Source organism: Thalassophryne amazonica, chromosome 20, assembly GCF_902500255.1.
Source record: "Thalassophryne amazonica chromosome 20, fThaAma1.1, whole genome shotgun sequence".
Classification (NCBI taxonomy): domain Eukaryota; kingdom Metazoa; phylum Chordata; class Actinopteri; order Batrachoidiformes; family Batrachoididae; genus Thalassophryne; species Thalassophryne amazonica.
In genome coordinates, this window is record NC_047122.1 from 35,881,324 (window position 1) to 35,894,365 (window position 13,042).

Genomic DNA, 13,042 nt, shown 5'->3' on the forward strand with positions numbered 1-13,042 from the left:
AACCTTGTGAACTCCATAATTAACTTTAGTCTGTGAAGAAGATTCCCCATTTACATGCACAAACTGTAATCTATTAGACAAATATGATTCAAACCACCGCAGCGCAGTGCCTTTAATACCTATGACATGCTCTAATCTCTGTAATAAAATTTTATGGTCAACAGTATCAAAAGCAGCACTGAGGTCCAACAGAACAAGCACAGAGATAAGTCCACTGTCCGAAGCCATAAGAAGATCATTTGTAACCTTCACTAATGCTGTTTCTGTACTATGATGAATTCTAAAACCTGACTGAACCTCTTCAAATAGACCATTCCTCTGCAGGTGATCAGTTAGCTGTTTTACAACTACCCTCTCAAGAATCTTTGAGAGAAAAGGAAGGTTGGAGATTGGCCTATAATTAGCTAAAATAGCTGGGTCAAGAGATGGCTTTTTAAGTAATGGTTTAATTACTGCCACCTTAAAAGCCTGTGGTACATAGCCAACTAACAAAGATAAGCTTGATCATATTTAAGATTGAAGCATTAAATAATGGTAGGACTTCCTTGAGCAGCCTGGCAGGAATGGGGTCTAATAACATGTTGATGGTTTGGATGAAGTAACTAATGAAAATAACTCAGACAGAACATCGGAGAGAAACAGTCTAACCAAATACCGGCATCACTGAAAGCAGCCAAAGATAACGATACATCTTTGGGATGGTTATGAGTAATTTTTCTCTAATAGTCAAATTTTGTTAGCAAAGAAAGTCATGAAGTCATTACTAGTTAAGTTAATGGAATACTCAGCTCAATAGAGCTCTGACTCTTTGTCAGCCTGGCTACAGTGCTGAAAAGAAACCTGGGGTTGTTCTTATTTTCTTCAATTAGTGATGAGTAGAAAGATGTCCTAGCTTTACGGAGGGCTTTTTATAGAGCAACAAACTCTTTTTCCAGGCTAAGTGAAGATCTTCTAAATTAGTGAGACGCCAATTTCCTCTCCAACTTACGGGTTATCTGCTTTAAGCTACGAGTTGTGAGTTATACCACGGAGTCAGACACTTCTGATTTAAAGCTCTCTTTTTCAGAGGAGCTACAGCATCCAAAGTTGTCTTCAATGAGGATGTAAAACTATTGACGAGATACTCTAACTCCCTTACAGAGTTTAGGTAGCTACTCTGCTCTGTGTTGGTATATGACAATAGAGAACATAAAGAAGGACTCATATCCTTAAACCTAGTTACAGCGCTTTCTGAAAGACTTCTAGTGTAATGAAACTTATTCCCCACTGCAGGGTAGTCCATCAGGGTAAATGTAAATGTTATTAAAAAATGATCAGACAGAAGGGAGTTTTCAGGGAATACTGTTAAGTCTTCTATTTCCATACCATAAGTCAAAACAAGATCTAAGATATGATTAAAGTGGTGGGTGGACCATTTACTTTTTGAGCAAAGCCAATAGAGTCTAATAATAGATTAAATGCAGTGTTGAGGCTGTCATTCTCAGCATCTGTGTGGATGTTAAAATCGCCCACTATAAGTATCTTATCTGAGCTAAGCACTAAGTCAGACAGAAGGTCTGAAAATTCACAGAGAAACTCACAGTAACGACCAGGTGGACGATAGATAATAACAAATAAACTGGTTTTTGGGACTTCCAATTGGATGGAAAAGACTAAGAGACAAGCTTTCAAATGAATTAAAGCTCTGTCTAGGTTTTTGATTAATTAATAAGATGGAATGGAAGATTGCTGCTAATCCTCCGCCCGTTAATCCTAAATCACTTAAGCCAGAACATTTTTATCCAGAGTGATTGCCCCGTTTTATGAAATTGTGCTTTTCCTGTTGCAGTACTTTTCACCATTTCTAAGTATGAACATTCTATTAGTAGCCGATTGAGAGGAGTAGTGAGGGCACTGTAGTGAGGGCACAATACCATGCGATACCAAGTGCAAGCCTGAGACCAAAGTGAGCATGTGACGATACGCACTACCATGTTGGCATCTACAGTGACGTTTTGTTCTTCCAAAACTAGCCTCGTCCTTTTTTATTTATAGACTGTTTGCCTGTGGTGCGTATGTCTTATTCTTGGAATGGCTGCATTTGAAAGTATGGGTCATAAGAACCAGCGATCACTTGGCAGGAGCTGAAAGGTTACGTAGTCTCAATATAGCTGCGATGCCTCTGTAATTGTACCCCGGTTAGGAAAATGTACAGAACTTCCCAAGAGGGGAAACATTTTGCATGTTAATTATACAGAGGACACATCAGGTCTTTGTTATTACAGCTTGTTAATTATGCTGTGCTGTCTTATGGAGTTTTTTTTTTTTTTTTAAATCTGCTTTGTTGTTCCATATGGGCTTATAAAAGGTTTTTGCATTGCAGTGAAATAGACTGCAAGTTCATGAGGATGTTGCAGTCTGGCTTACAGGGGATCCAAATGTTACAGTCAGCACTTGCACTCATTTAAATGTAAAATATTTGACAGATTTGTACATCTCCATGAATTACACACATTTAGAATGTGTGTATTGATTTAGTAAATGCACACATTTATAACGCATGCATTTACTTATACTAAAAGCTCTCCATCATTAAACAATAACTGGAATAGATTTGTCAAAGTTGGTACAGCTGATTTGTACTCTGTCAGTCTTTGTGTATCCATATTTATAGGAATAATTGTGGAATAATTATAGGAATAATTGGTGCTTTTTTTAACATTATTCAGTGTAACTGTTGCTTGCACATGGAATAAGGTCAAGCTGTGACACCATTATTTAAAGGGCTGGGTGTGGGTGAGCATTCTGGGGCTTAGTCTTCCTGAATGAAGGGTGTTGGCGGATGCAACCCAAGCTAATCCCTCCCTTATACCAAGAGCTTTGTCGGGTATGTGAGCGCTCCTGTTCACCAGTCACATCTACGTAGCATCCGCCGGGGTTACTCAAGGGTACGGATCACTGGCCAAAGCACATAACGTTAGAGTCTGGCACAACGTTTAATTTCATATGCGTTTCTGAATATGTGGTGCTTGAATCTCCACTGTGTTGGAAGAGAAGTGTGAAATGTGTTAAAAGAAGGAAAATGCTAATGACTACAGAGGCCATAGATTGGTGTTCTCTGATTCAAATGCATTATTTTCTCATTTCATCCCCACCCTCATGTCACTTCAAGTGCTAGCGTTTCCTGTGTCAATTCACATAAGATATGAAGTGTACAGGGTAATATGCATGGAAACACATCCCACTGTCACTGACTTCAAGCTAAAAGGGCCTCACTGTATCCCACTTTAACCATTTAACACACTTTGATATGAACTTGAGATGGAAACAGAATGCAGTTCACTGTCCATTCAGTACCAAGGGGTTTCAAGCAAAACACTAAAGTAATTGATAAATAATAATTATCTGTCGTATATTATCGCAAACCTATGATTATCTCAGTGCCCCTGAGATTTTTAAAAATGAGCAGAATATTCACTAACGTTCAAAAGTTTGGAAACACTACACATTTTCCTGACTTCTGCCTTTTGTCAAATCTTAAAATAACAGTGAAGTTGTGAGAATAGAAATTTAAAGTAACCACATCATGCTTTTCTATTTAGAAATTGTTCATATTGAGTCCCTCTGCATATTTTGATTTTTACAGGAAGAAACCTCAAACAGGTTCGTCTCAGTGGGGTGATCATCTGGTATGGCCATTTTAACAAAACAAAAGCTACAACATTAATAGAACATGCAATGACAGAAATATTGCAAATAAACAACCATTTATAAATCATCATTCATAATGGTGGGATAATTGAATAAACAACAAGGTGTAGATTGAAATCCCAGTGCTGCGTTAGTGAGTTGATTGTATTCATGCCAGATCAGTCATTAAGGTAAACTATCCATTAGCTCACCCCAAACCAAATGCACCACTGACCTCTACCCAAGAAGCCCCAGCATCCAGCAAAGGGAGTTTTCTGGAGCCAGACATTCCAATAGAATCCACATACATCATTGCAAGGTCCCAGCCACTCAAACATTAGATATCCAGGAGATGACCGCTCATTTACTCAACATCCTAATTGTTTCAGATTTTCCACTTCTCATTTGGAGTTTGTAGTTTTGTTTGAGAAAGTTGTTGTGTGCTCTTGGATGTTTCAGGGCACACTCACCACCATTCAGATAAGGGACATCCTGTAAGACAGCCCACACCAGCAGAACGCTCCATATAGCAACATATTACATAGTCGATATGCCCTCAGATCCAGAAGGTCCTCAGTTGTCCATGCACATCCATTTGCTGCATTCTTGTTCTCTACACAGCATACATCAAGAAGACTATTCCACACTAATATTTTTTGGGAAAAAATAGTCTATAAGTTGTTTTATGTTATATAAATAAATATTAGTGTTTAGTCATTTAGTATAGGTATTACAATTATTAACACAATTAATTTAAATGTGGACTTTAATGTAGAATCATAATGTATTTACTCAGTCAGTTCAAAACTTTTGACTGGTGCGCTATTTAACCTAAGGTATAAATAATGGTCTATCACGTTTAATATAATGTTTCTTGTCAGTCCACACAACTGTACTCAACCTGTTTTGTATTTCAGGTTTTCTTTTCATAATTACTGTGTTCTTCACACTTGCATGTCTACTTCTTCTCCCATCTGTTGCTCTCAGGACCACTGGTGTCGCCGAACTCTGTCCCCGCCAACCTGGATGGTAGCAAGTTAGCAGACAGGAGGCCATCTAAAGTGGGGGTCAGTAGCCAAAACAACAGTGGTCGACTTCCAGTCACAAATTGACCACAGTGCTGAGCACCAAAACAGTCCATTATGTTTTAAAGGACCCTGATGTCATTTGTTCTTCTAGTGACATTTCAAACAGTCAGTGCTGCAGTTACTACAGTGTGTTGTATTATGCTTTTTATTCTTTTTAAATTTATTATTTTAAATTGTGTTTTTATTTGTTGTTTTTTTTAACTCATTTTAAATTGTTTTTGAACTGTTTTTGTGTGAAGCGCCTTGGGGCGATGTTGTTGTGATTTGGCACTTTTATAAATTGAAAATTGAATTGAAACATCACATGAGCTTTTCTCCTGTGATCAGTAGGACGTTCCTTCGTTATATAGCTGTGTTTAGCCTGGAAAATTCTTTCCGTGTATGGTCTCCATCCAACTTCCCATTTTGTTCTTTATCGTCTCCATGTCAATGGATGACTACTTCGTTCGGCTGCTGCCATTAGGGGTTGCCACAGCAGATCAGTTGTTTTCCATCTCATCTTGTCCTTTGTAACTTCGTCTGTCACACCAGTTACCGGCATGTCCTCCCTCACCAATCCATAACCTTGTCTTTGTCTCCCTCTTCTCATGCTGCCTGGTGGCTCCATCCTCAGCATCCTTCTCCCTGTATACCCTGATCACTCCTCTGCACACTTTAAACCATCTCAATCTCACCTCTCTGACTTTGTCTCCAAACCGTCCCACCTGATGTGTCCCTCTGATATGTTCCTAATTGTGTCCATTCTAACAGTCTGGTAACAATCTGGATGGTCTTTTTCCTCTTTGTCCGGAGGACATAACATCCATGATTTCCAAAACCAATTTGAAATGTGGACTCATCAGACCGCAGCACACTTTTCCACTTTGCAAATGAGCTCAGGTCCAGAGAAGGCAGCGGCGTTTCTGGATGTTGTTGATGTATGACTTTCACTTTGCAAGGCAGAGTTTTAACTTGCAGTTGTAGATGTAGGTGACGAACTGTGTTAACTGACAATGGTTTTCTGACGTGTTCCTGAGCCCACGCAGTAAGGAATCCTTTACATAATGATGTCGGTTTTTAATGCAGTGCCACCTGAGGGATCGAAGTCACAGGCATTCAATGTTGGTTTTCGGCCTTGCCGCTTACGTGTAGAAAGTTCTCGTGAATTTTCTGATTATATTATGGACTGTAGATGATGGAATCTCTAAATTTCTTGCAATTGAATGTTGACAAACATTGTTCTTAAACTGTTGGACTATTTTTTTTTTTCACACAGTTGTTCACAAAGTAGTGATCCTCACCCCATTTTGCTTGTGAACGGCTGAGCCTTTTGGGGAGGCTCCTTTTAATACCCAATCATGACACTCACCTGTTTCCAATTAACCTGTTCAACCTGTGGAATGTTCCAAACAGGTGTTTCTTTGAGCATTCATCAACTTTCCCAGTCTTTTGTTGCCCCTGTCCCAGCTTTTCTGGAAGTGTTTGCAGGTATCCATTTCTAAATGAGCAAATATTTCCACAAAAACAAAAAGTCTATCAGTTTGAACATTAAATATCTTGTTTTTGTGGTGGTATTCAATTGAATCTTGGTTGAAGATGACTTGCAAATCGTATTCTGGTTTATTTACATTTCCACAACAGTCCCAACTTCATTGAAAACGGGGTTGTAGTTTCTTCTGCCTTTGTGTGTCTGTCACCCTTCTTGTGTAATTCAAATAGTTTCCGCCAACCATTTCCCTCCTTAAGTATTCATGTGAATATTTCAATCCTTGCTTTAATTGGTTCTTTTGGATTTAGGTGGACATGAATTTCATGAAGAAAATCCCACCGGGTGCTGAGGCTTCCAATGTGCTGGTTGGCGAAGTGGACTTCCTGGAGAAGCCAATAATTGCCTTTGTACGACTGTCCCCTGCAGTCCTCATCACTGGCCTCACTGAGGTCCCCGTGCCCACCAGGTACATTAAGCTCTGAATGATAATGTAAGAATCCCACATCATACTTAATGGCTAACATGAAGTTATTATTGTGAGAATAAAAAATGTTTGGCTTGAGGGTGGGCTGTTTTCCTCTATTTTGTCTTTTTTTTATGGAGTTCCTTAGGCATATTTGTGACATGTATCCAGTTAAAATGTTTTGTTTCTTTTTGTATGGGAATCTAAACACTATCACACAGTGGACCCAGTTATATAATTCTGTATCTCTTCTAAAGGTTTCTCTTCTTGCTTTTGGGTCCTCATGGCAAAGGGCCTCAGTATCATGAGATTGGGAGATCCATGGCTACACTAATGACTGATGAGGTGAGGGGTTAAAAAAGTGCAACATGGTGAATTAATCGGTTTTGAAATTTTGTACATTTTACCTTATTGGGTACACGCATCACTGCAGATATATTTCACTTTAAACCTTGTAGATTTTCCATGATGTGGCGTACAAAGCCAAAGACCGAACAGATCTACTGTCTGGGATAGACGAGTTCCTCGATCAGGTTACTGTCCTTCCTCCTGGAGAATGGGACCCCACGATCCGGATTGAGCCTCCCAAGAATGTCCCGTCTCAAGTGGGTGCTTCGCTTCCTCAAATACTGAATCTTGGTCTTTGGCCAACAGCGAAGTAAATAAATGCACATGCTGAATATCCCTTTATATACAAAGTGCAAAGGTAGTATTTGGTGTCAAGTAAAAAGGTCATACTTGGTATCCCATAAGCAGTAAGTCATAAAAGCTGTGGAGGACTTGAGAGAGTGTTAATCTTGGACATCTCTCATGTTTTATTGACATTATTCTCATGGTTTGAATCTTGGAATCTTAAACACTGAAGTTTTGTCTTTTTGAATTTCACGCTTTCAACCTTTTCTTTTAGTCTTTAATGTGTATGATGGTTTCACACCAGCAGAGTCACATTGAGTGCTCCCTGTTATGGATTTGAAATTTCCTAACAGCTGAGTGAAAGATGAGATTGCTTTGAAGTAAAAATATATTTTCTTGTTTATTTACCTGCAGATGAAGAGAAAGAGGCCATCCCAGCCCAACGGCATTGTGTCTCCTGCAGGAGAGATGGAGGAGGTGGAACACCACACAGGGCCTGAGCTGCAGAGAACAGGGAGGTGAGAGCAACCCCTTTTTTGGGCACATTTTGCTCTAATTTATTTAAATAATTACTATTCAGGCACATTCCAAACCTGAGCTCCGAGCCCTCCACAGGAGAGGACAAAGTGTACATTTGTGTACCTGATTTACAAACCGGCTTTGTAATAATAACAAATAAGACTAATATGCACATATGCTGATTAAGTATTATTAGATCATTAAAGAGTGTCCTGGTTTAATTCACTGTCTTGTTGGCTTTAAATGGTGCTCGTAATGCATCATGCCATTTATGTTGGGATGCTGGGCAGTTCGAGTGCTTTCTGCAGTGCAAATATCATTGGAGAGACCAAAAACCTTATTTGAGCTCTCTTTATATATATGTATATATATGTGTGTATATATATATATATGTATATATATGTATATATATATATATATATATATATATATATATATATATATCACACAGTAGTGTTCAGAATAATAGTAGTGCTGTGTGACTAAAAAGATTAATCCAGGTTTTGAGTATATTTCTTATTACATGGAAAACAAGGTACCAGTAGATTCAGTGGGAGGTGGTGTGGAGCTGGGGACAGGGAAGTCCATGAAAGTGCACAGAAATAATACAAAGAAAGCATAGCTGTAACAGAAGACAAACACGAGTGGAACTTTGGGCACCAGATGCAGAGCAAAGCAGTTTGACAGGTCTCAGAAAAAGCATGGGAAGATGTGCAAGGTGAGAAATTTATTTTGAAAAAGAGAGTCTCAAAGGCAAAGAAAAGACGAGGTAAAACATGGATGAGGGGCTGGGTGCACATGGAGCAGTGAAATGTTTTCAGATGCAGAGACGGCTGTGACACATGGACTTCAGCTGCAATGAAAATGTTCAGATAAAATGCACAACACTGGATGACTGTGTGATGTTCTCAAGGTCCAGGGGAAAAAAAATACCATATGAACTTAAAAAGTGCATTACATTTTAAATCTGTGACTTTTTTTTATTGTTGTTGTTCCATAAATTGCTCAGAAAGATAATGAGTGAGGTTGCGATAGTGGATCCGGCACGGGATCTGCATGTTAATCTGGCACCCATTTTTACACTGGATGTCCTTCCTGATGCTACTCCATATGCAGATTGAGATGGGAGCCTGAGTGATTTTGACACAGGGGCCTTCTTGTTGGGAGGCAAGATGACTATCACTGTGCACTGGAAGAAAAAGGTCATCCTATATTGGCCTGTTGATGTAGATCAGGGGTGGGCAACTTGTTCCAGAAAGGATCAAGAGGGTGCAGGTTTTCTTTGCAGCCACTGACTCCACTAGGTGATTTTCACTGATTAATATCACTTTGAGCAGATGGAATCAGTTAATCAGTGAAATCACCTGGTGGAGTCGGTGGCTGCAAAGAAAACCTGCACCCTCTTGGCCCTTTCTGGAACAAGTTGCCTAACCCTGATGTAGGTGCTCATCTATAGATTCCATAGCATGAAGCAAATGTGTCTTATAGGTGCCTTGACACCCCCTGCATTGCCGCATCGTGCTAATGCCACCCTCTGTGTCCCTGTGGATGCTGCGTTATATAAAATAATTTTTTTGTATCTCTCTCTCTCTCTCTCTCTCTCTCTCTCGTGCGCTTCATGAAGTGGAGAGCGCATTTGGAATTGTCTAAAGGTAATTATAATATTTATATTGTAATAGCTTGATAAAACAGTAGCGTTTTCATTACTTCTTATGAGTATCTGTAAAATAATATTTATGAGAAATTTAATATCTCGTTATAATCGTTCAGATGAGCTGTGCTGTGATGCAGTGTGCTGACGCAATGACTCGCACTGACACAGTTTTTTAATTGTTTCCGCAATGTTCACGTGAAGTTCACATAATTAATGCGTGTCAGAGATTTTTCTTTACACACTTACTCTAAGCCGCGCACAGTTACAATGAATTTATGGCACAGCACATTGCGTAACAGTTCGTGGATCAAATTTGTGCAAGTGTCAAGGCACCTTATGTCTCCCCCTGGATGGGACGCCAATCTGACACACGTTACTTCTCCTGCCAAAGCTGACACCCATTTACAGCTGAATGAACTGGACCAATGCAGGTAAATGGACTGTGTTTATATAGCGGTTTTCCATCTGCATCAGACGCTCAAAGCGTTTTACACATCAGTGCCTCACATTCACCCCAGTGTCAGGCTGCTGCCATGAAAGGCACCCACTACACACCTGGAGCAACTAGGGGATTAAGGACCTTTTTGATTTTCCGGTCAGGCTGGGATTTGAACCGAGGATCCTTTGGTCTCAAGCCCAATGCTTAACTACAAGACCATCACCTCCCCTAGAATTGTCTTGTCCAAGGACACAGACAGATGGCGTGACTGGAAATCAAACCCAGGTCTACATATCAATAGTTAAAATCTTTATTCCACCTGCCTACTGCACACAAATTAAAATTCATGTATTTAACCTTTCCCACTTTCCAGGATATTTGGAGCCTGATCCTCGACATCAAGCGTAAGGCGCCGTTCTAACTGGAGCGACATCAGAGACTCCTTCTCGCTGCAGTGTCTGGCCTCCATCCTCTTCCTGTACTGCGCCTGCATGTCACCTGTCATCACATTTGGTGGGCTGCTAGGAGAGGCAACAAAAGGCAACATAGTAAGTTAAATATGTTCAACATTTTGTTGCTTGAAATTCCACCACGCTAAATTCCTCACAGTGTTGGCACAACACTACAGCGAGTGACAGTTACACGTACAAGAAGAGTTGAAACTGGTGTTTATTGGACATTTTATAATGAATCCTCAGTGTATCTCATCATCTGTCTGGTTTAGCTCAATTTAGAAGTACTACATATAATATAGATATGTCTTTGAGGAAGTACACACGGCAGAATAAGGACATTGTTTAAATACTTTGTTCTGGCTGGAGTTTGTCTTCCTGTGACCCACCCACCCCCCATTGCCATTTTTTTCACTCCTCCCTCTTCTCTGTGCCTACAGAGTGCCATAGAGTCTCGTTTGGAGCGTCGCTGACAGGAGTGGCGTACTCTCTCTTTGCAGGACAGCCCTCACTATTCTTGGCAGCACAGGGCCTGTTTTAGTGTTTGAGAAGATCCTCTTCAAGTTCTGCAAGTAAGCTTACAATATAAGTGTTGTTTCCAGATTAAATTAATGTCCCACCATTATGGACATAATATACAAACATGATGTTGCCAGGTTTGCATCTGGGTGTAAATGTGTTCTTCTGATATGACTCAAGATCAGTACATGATGGAGACTTGACAGTACAACACATTGAGCCCTTAGGACATAGATAATCTGGTCAGGATTTGGAGGAGGGCTTTACATATATTTGGATACTGATGGGAGCAACATGATCTTTTGGGAACTCCTTACTCTTCCTTACTGATAGAATGTTCATTTTTATGTCATGGGAATCTTATGTGGAGTATGTGGAGCAACTTTAGTATCAATGTGAATACAAATAAGGAAACCTTATTTATGGAATTCTGGTTGTATTGCACACCTGCTAAAATAATTCATAGCATTCGTATTTATTACCATAACCTACAGGATTTCCAGAAGTCAGAACTTGTGTAGATCTGAGGTTCGTCCACAGTATACAGGCTGATGATTTGTTTGTACAAGGAATACACGGCTACAAGGAGGTTTCCCAACTGCTGCTACTCATACTCGTACTATATTATGAAAGGCTATAGCTGTTTTATCAAGTGTTTTACTTGATTCTTGATGATCCTACATCAAACATTGAACTTCTCATGTCGCCCTGTGGCACCAATGACTGCGTGCTCATCTCAGTAATGCCCTTGATGCTATTTTGGTTTTTCTGTTTCCTGTTTCTTCAACTTGGGTAAAAACTTTGCAAAACCTTATAACTGTTAGAATGGGCCTCAGCAGTAGGTCGCCCCTCTGAGTCTGGTCTGCTTGAGGTTTCTTCCTCAACATCATCAGAGGGAGTTTTTCCTGACCGCTGCCACCTGTTTGCTTGCTCTGGGGGTTGGTAAGGTTAGACCTTGCTCATGTGAGGCAAACAGGTGCATTATTGCCATGAGGCGGCATTGTTGTGACTTGGCCCTGTATAAATAAATTGAATTGAAGCTTTGAAGATACTCGTGCACATTCAGGCCGTAGCATGCTGACGTTCACACAGAGGTATCCTGCCTCATGCCAGACATTTATTTGGCCTTGGTATGCCCCTCCCTTCAAGGACTCAAAAAGGGAGGTCAAGACATTAACACAACCCATCTCTTACTTGTCTCAAAGCCACTTGCAAGTTTCTACTTTGTACCTCATAGTTGCCATTGTAGTAACTTGGCTCAACCTGGAAATCCTAACATAATTTTGAAGTGCTTCAATGGAGGAATGGAAAATTTGTTCCATTGCATTCCTCGGCCTACGCCAGTGTCTTGGCAGGACATTGTGCACCCCAAGCGCCCTCTTGAGTTAAGAAGGTTCTTTTGGTTCCAGATTTATATTGTCAGTTGGGCCAGAATGGTTAACTTCTAGTATAAATGGTATCCATTCTTAAGTGCCACTTTTTCTTCTTCTTTTCAGTGAGTACGGCATGTCCTACCTGCCCTACGGACCAGCATTGGTCTATGGACCGCTTTACTCTGTATCATCCTGGTGGCCACGGATGCGAGTGCTCTAGTCTGCTATATCACCAGATTTACAGAGGAGGCATTTGCCGCGCTCATCTGCATCATCTTCATCTACGAGGCTTTAGAGAAGCTCTTCCACTTGGCAGAAGTGTACCCTGTCAACATGCAGAACAACTTGGACAACCTCACCATGTACTCGTGAGTACATCTTAACTTTGTTCAGAAAAATCACAGAAGTCTAACGCTGAACGCCACAACTCTTCAACTGGATCCATATAAAACATTTTCATCAACTTTAGACTGTAAACCTGGATGAAATAATGTCCAATAGGATTGGACGGTTTAGCTGAACCCGCAAATCACATTTCATCAGACTTAATGTGGGACAAACAATGAGTTATGTTCTATTGTTTGGGCTGAGAAGAGATTTAGAATTCCCAATATCTTCATGTTTTTGTTTAGGATTTGATAAATATTAGGCTAATATGCTACTGTGCTTGAGATGTTGCTGATCTGTTTTCTGTATTTAATTATGCTTGTGTGGGAGCTGATGAGCTAAAGTCTTTATTTATCAGGTAATTAAGAAACAGTGGTG

The 13,042-nt window shown here is 40.1% G+C and overlaps 1 pseudogene; it reads left to right on the plus strand.

Moving 5' to 3' along the window:
* Positions 1-13,042, plus strand: part of LOC117502036 — a 56,109-nt pseudogene that overhangs the window by 33,719 nt on the left and 9,348 nt on the right.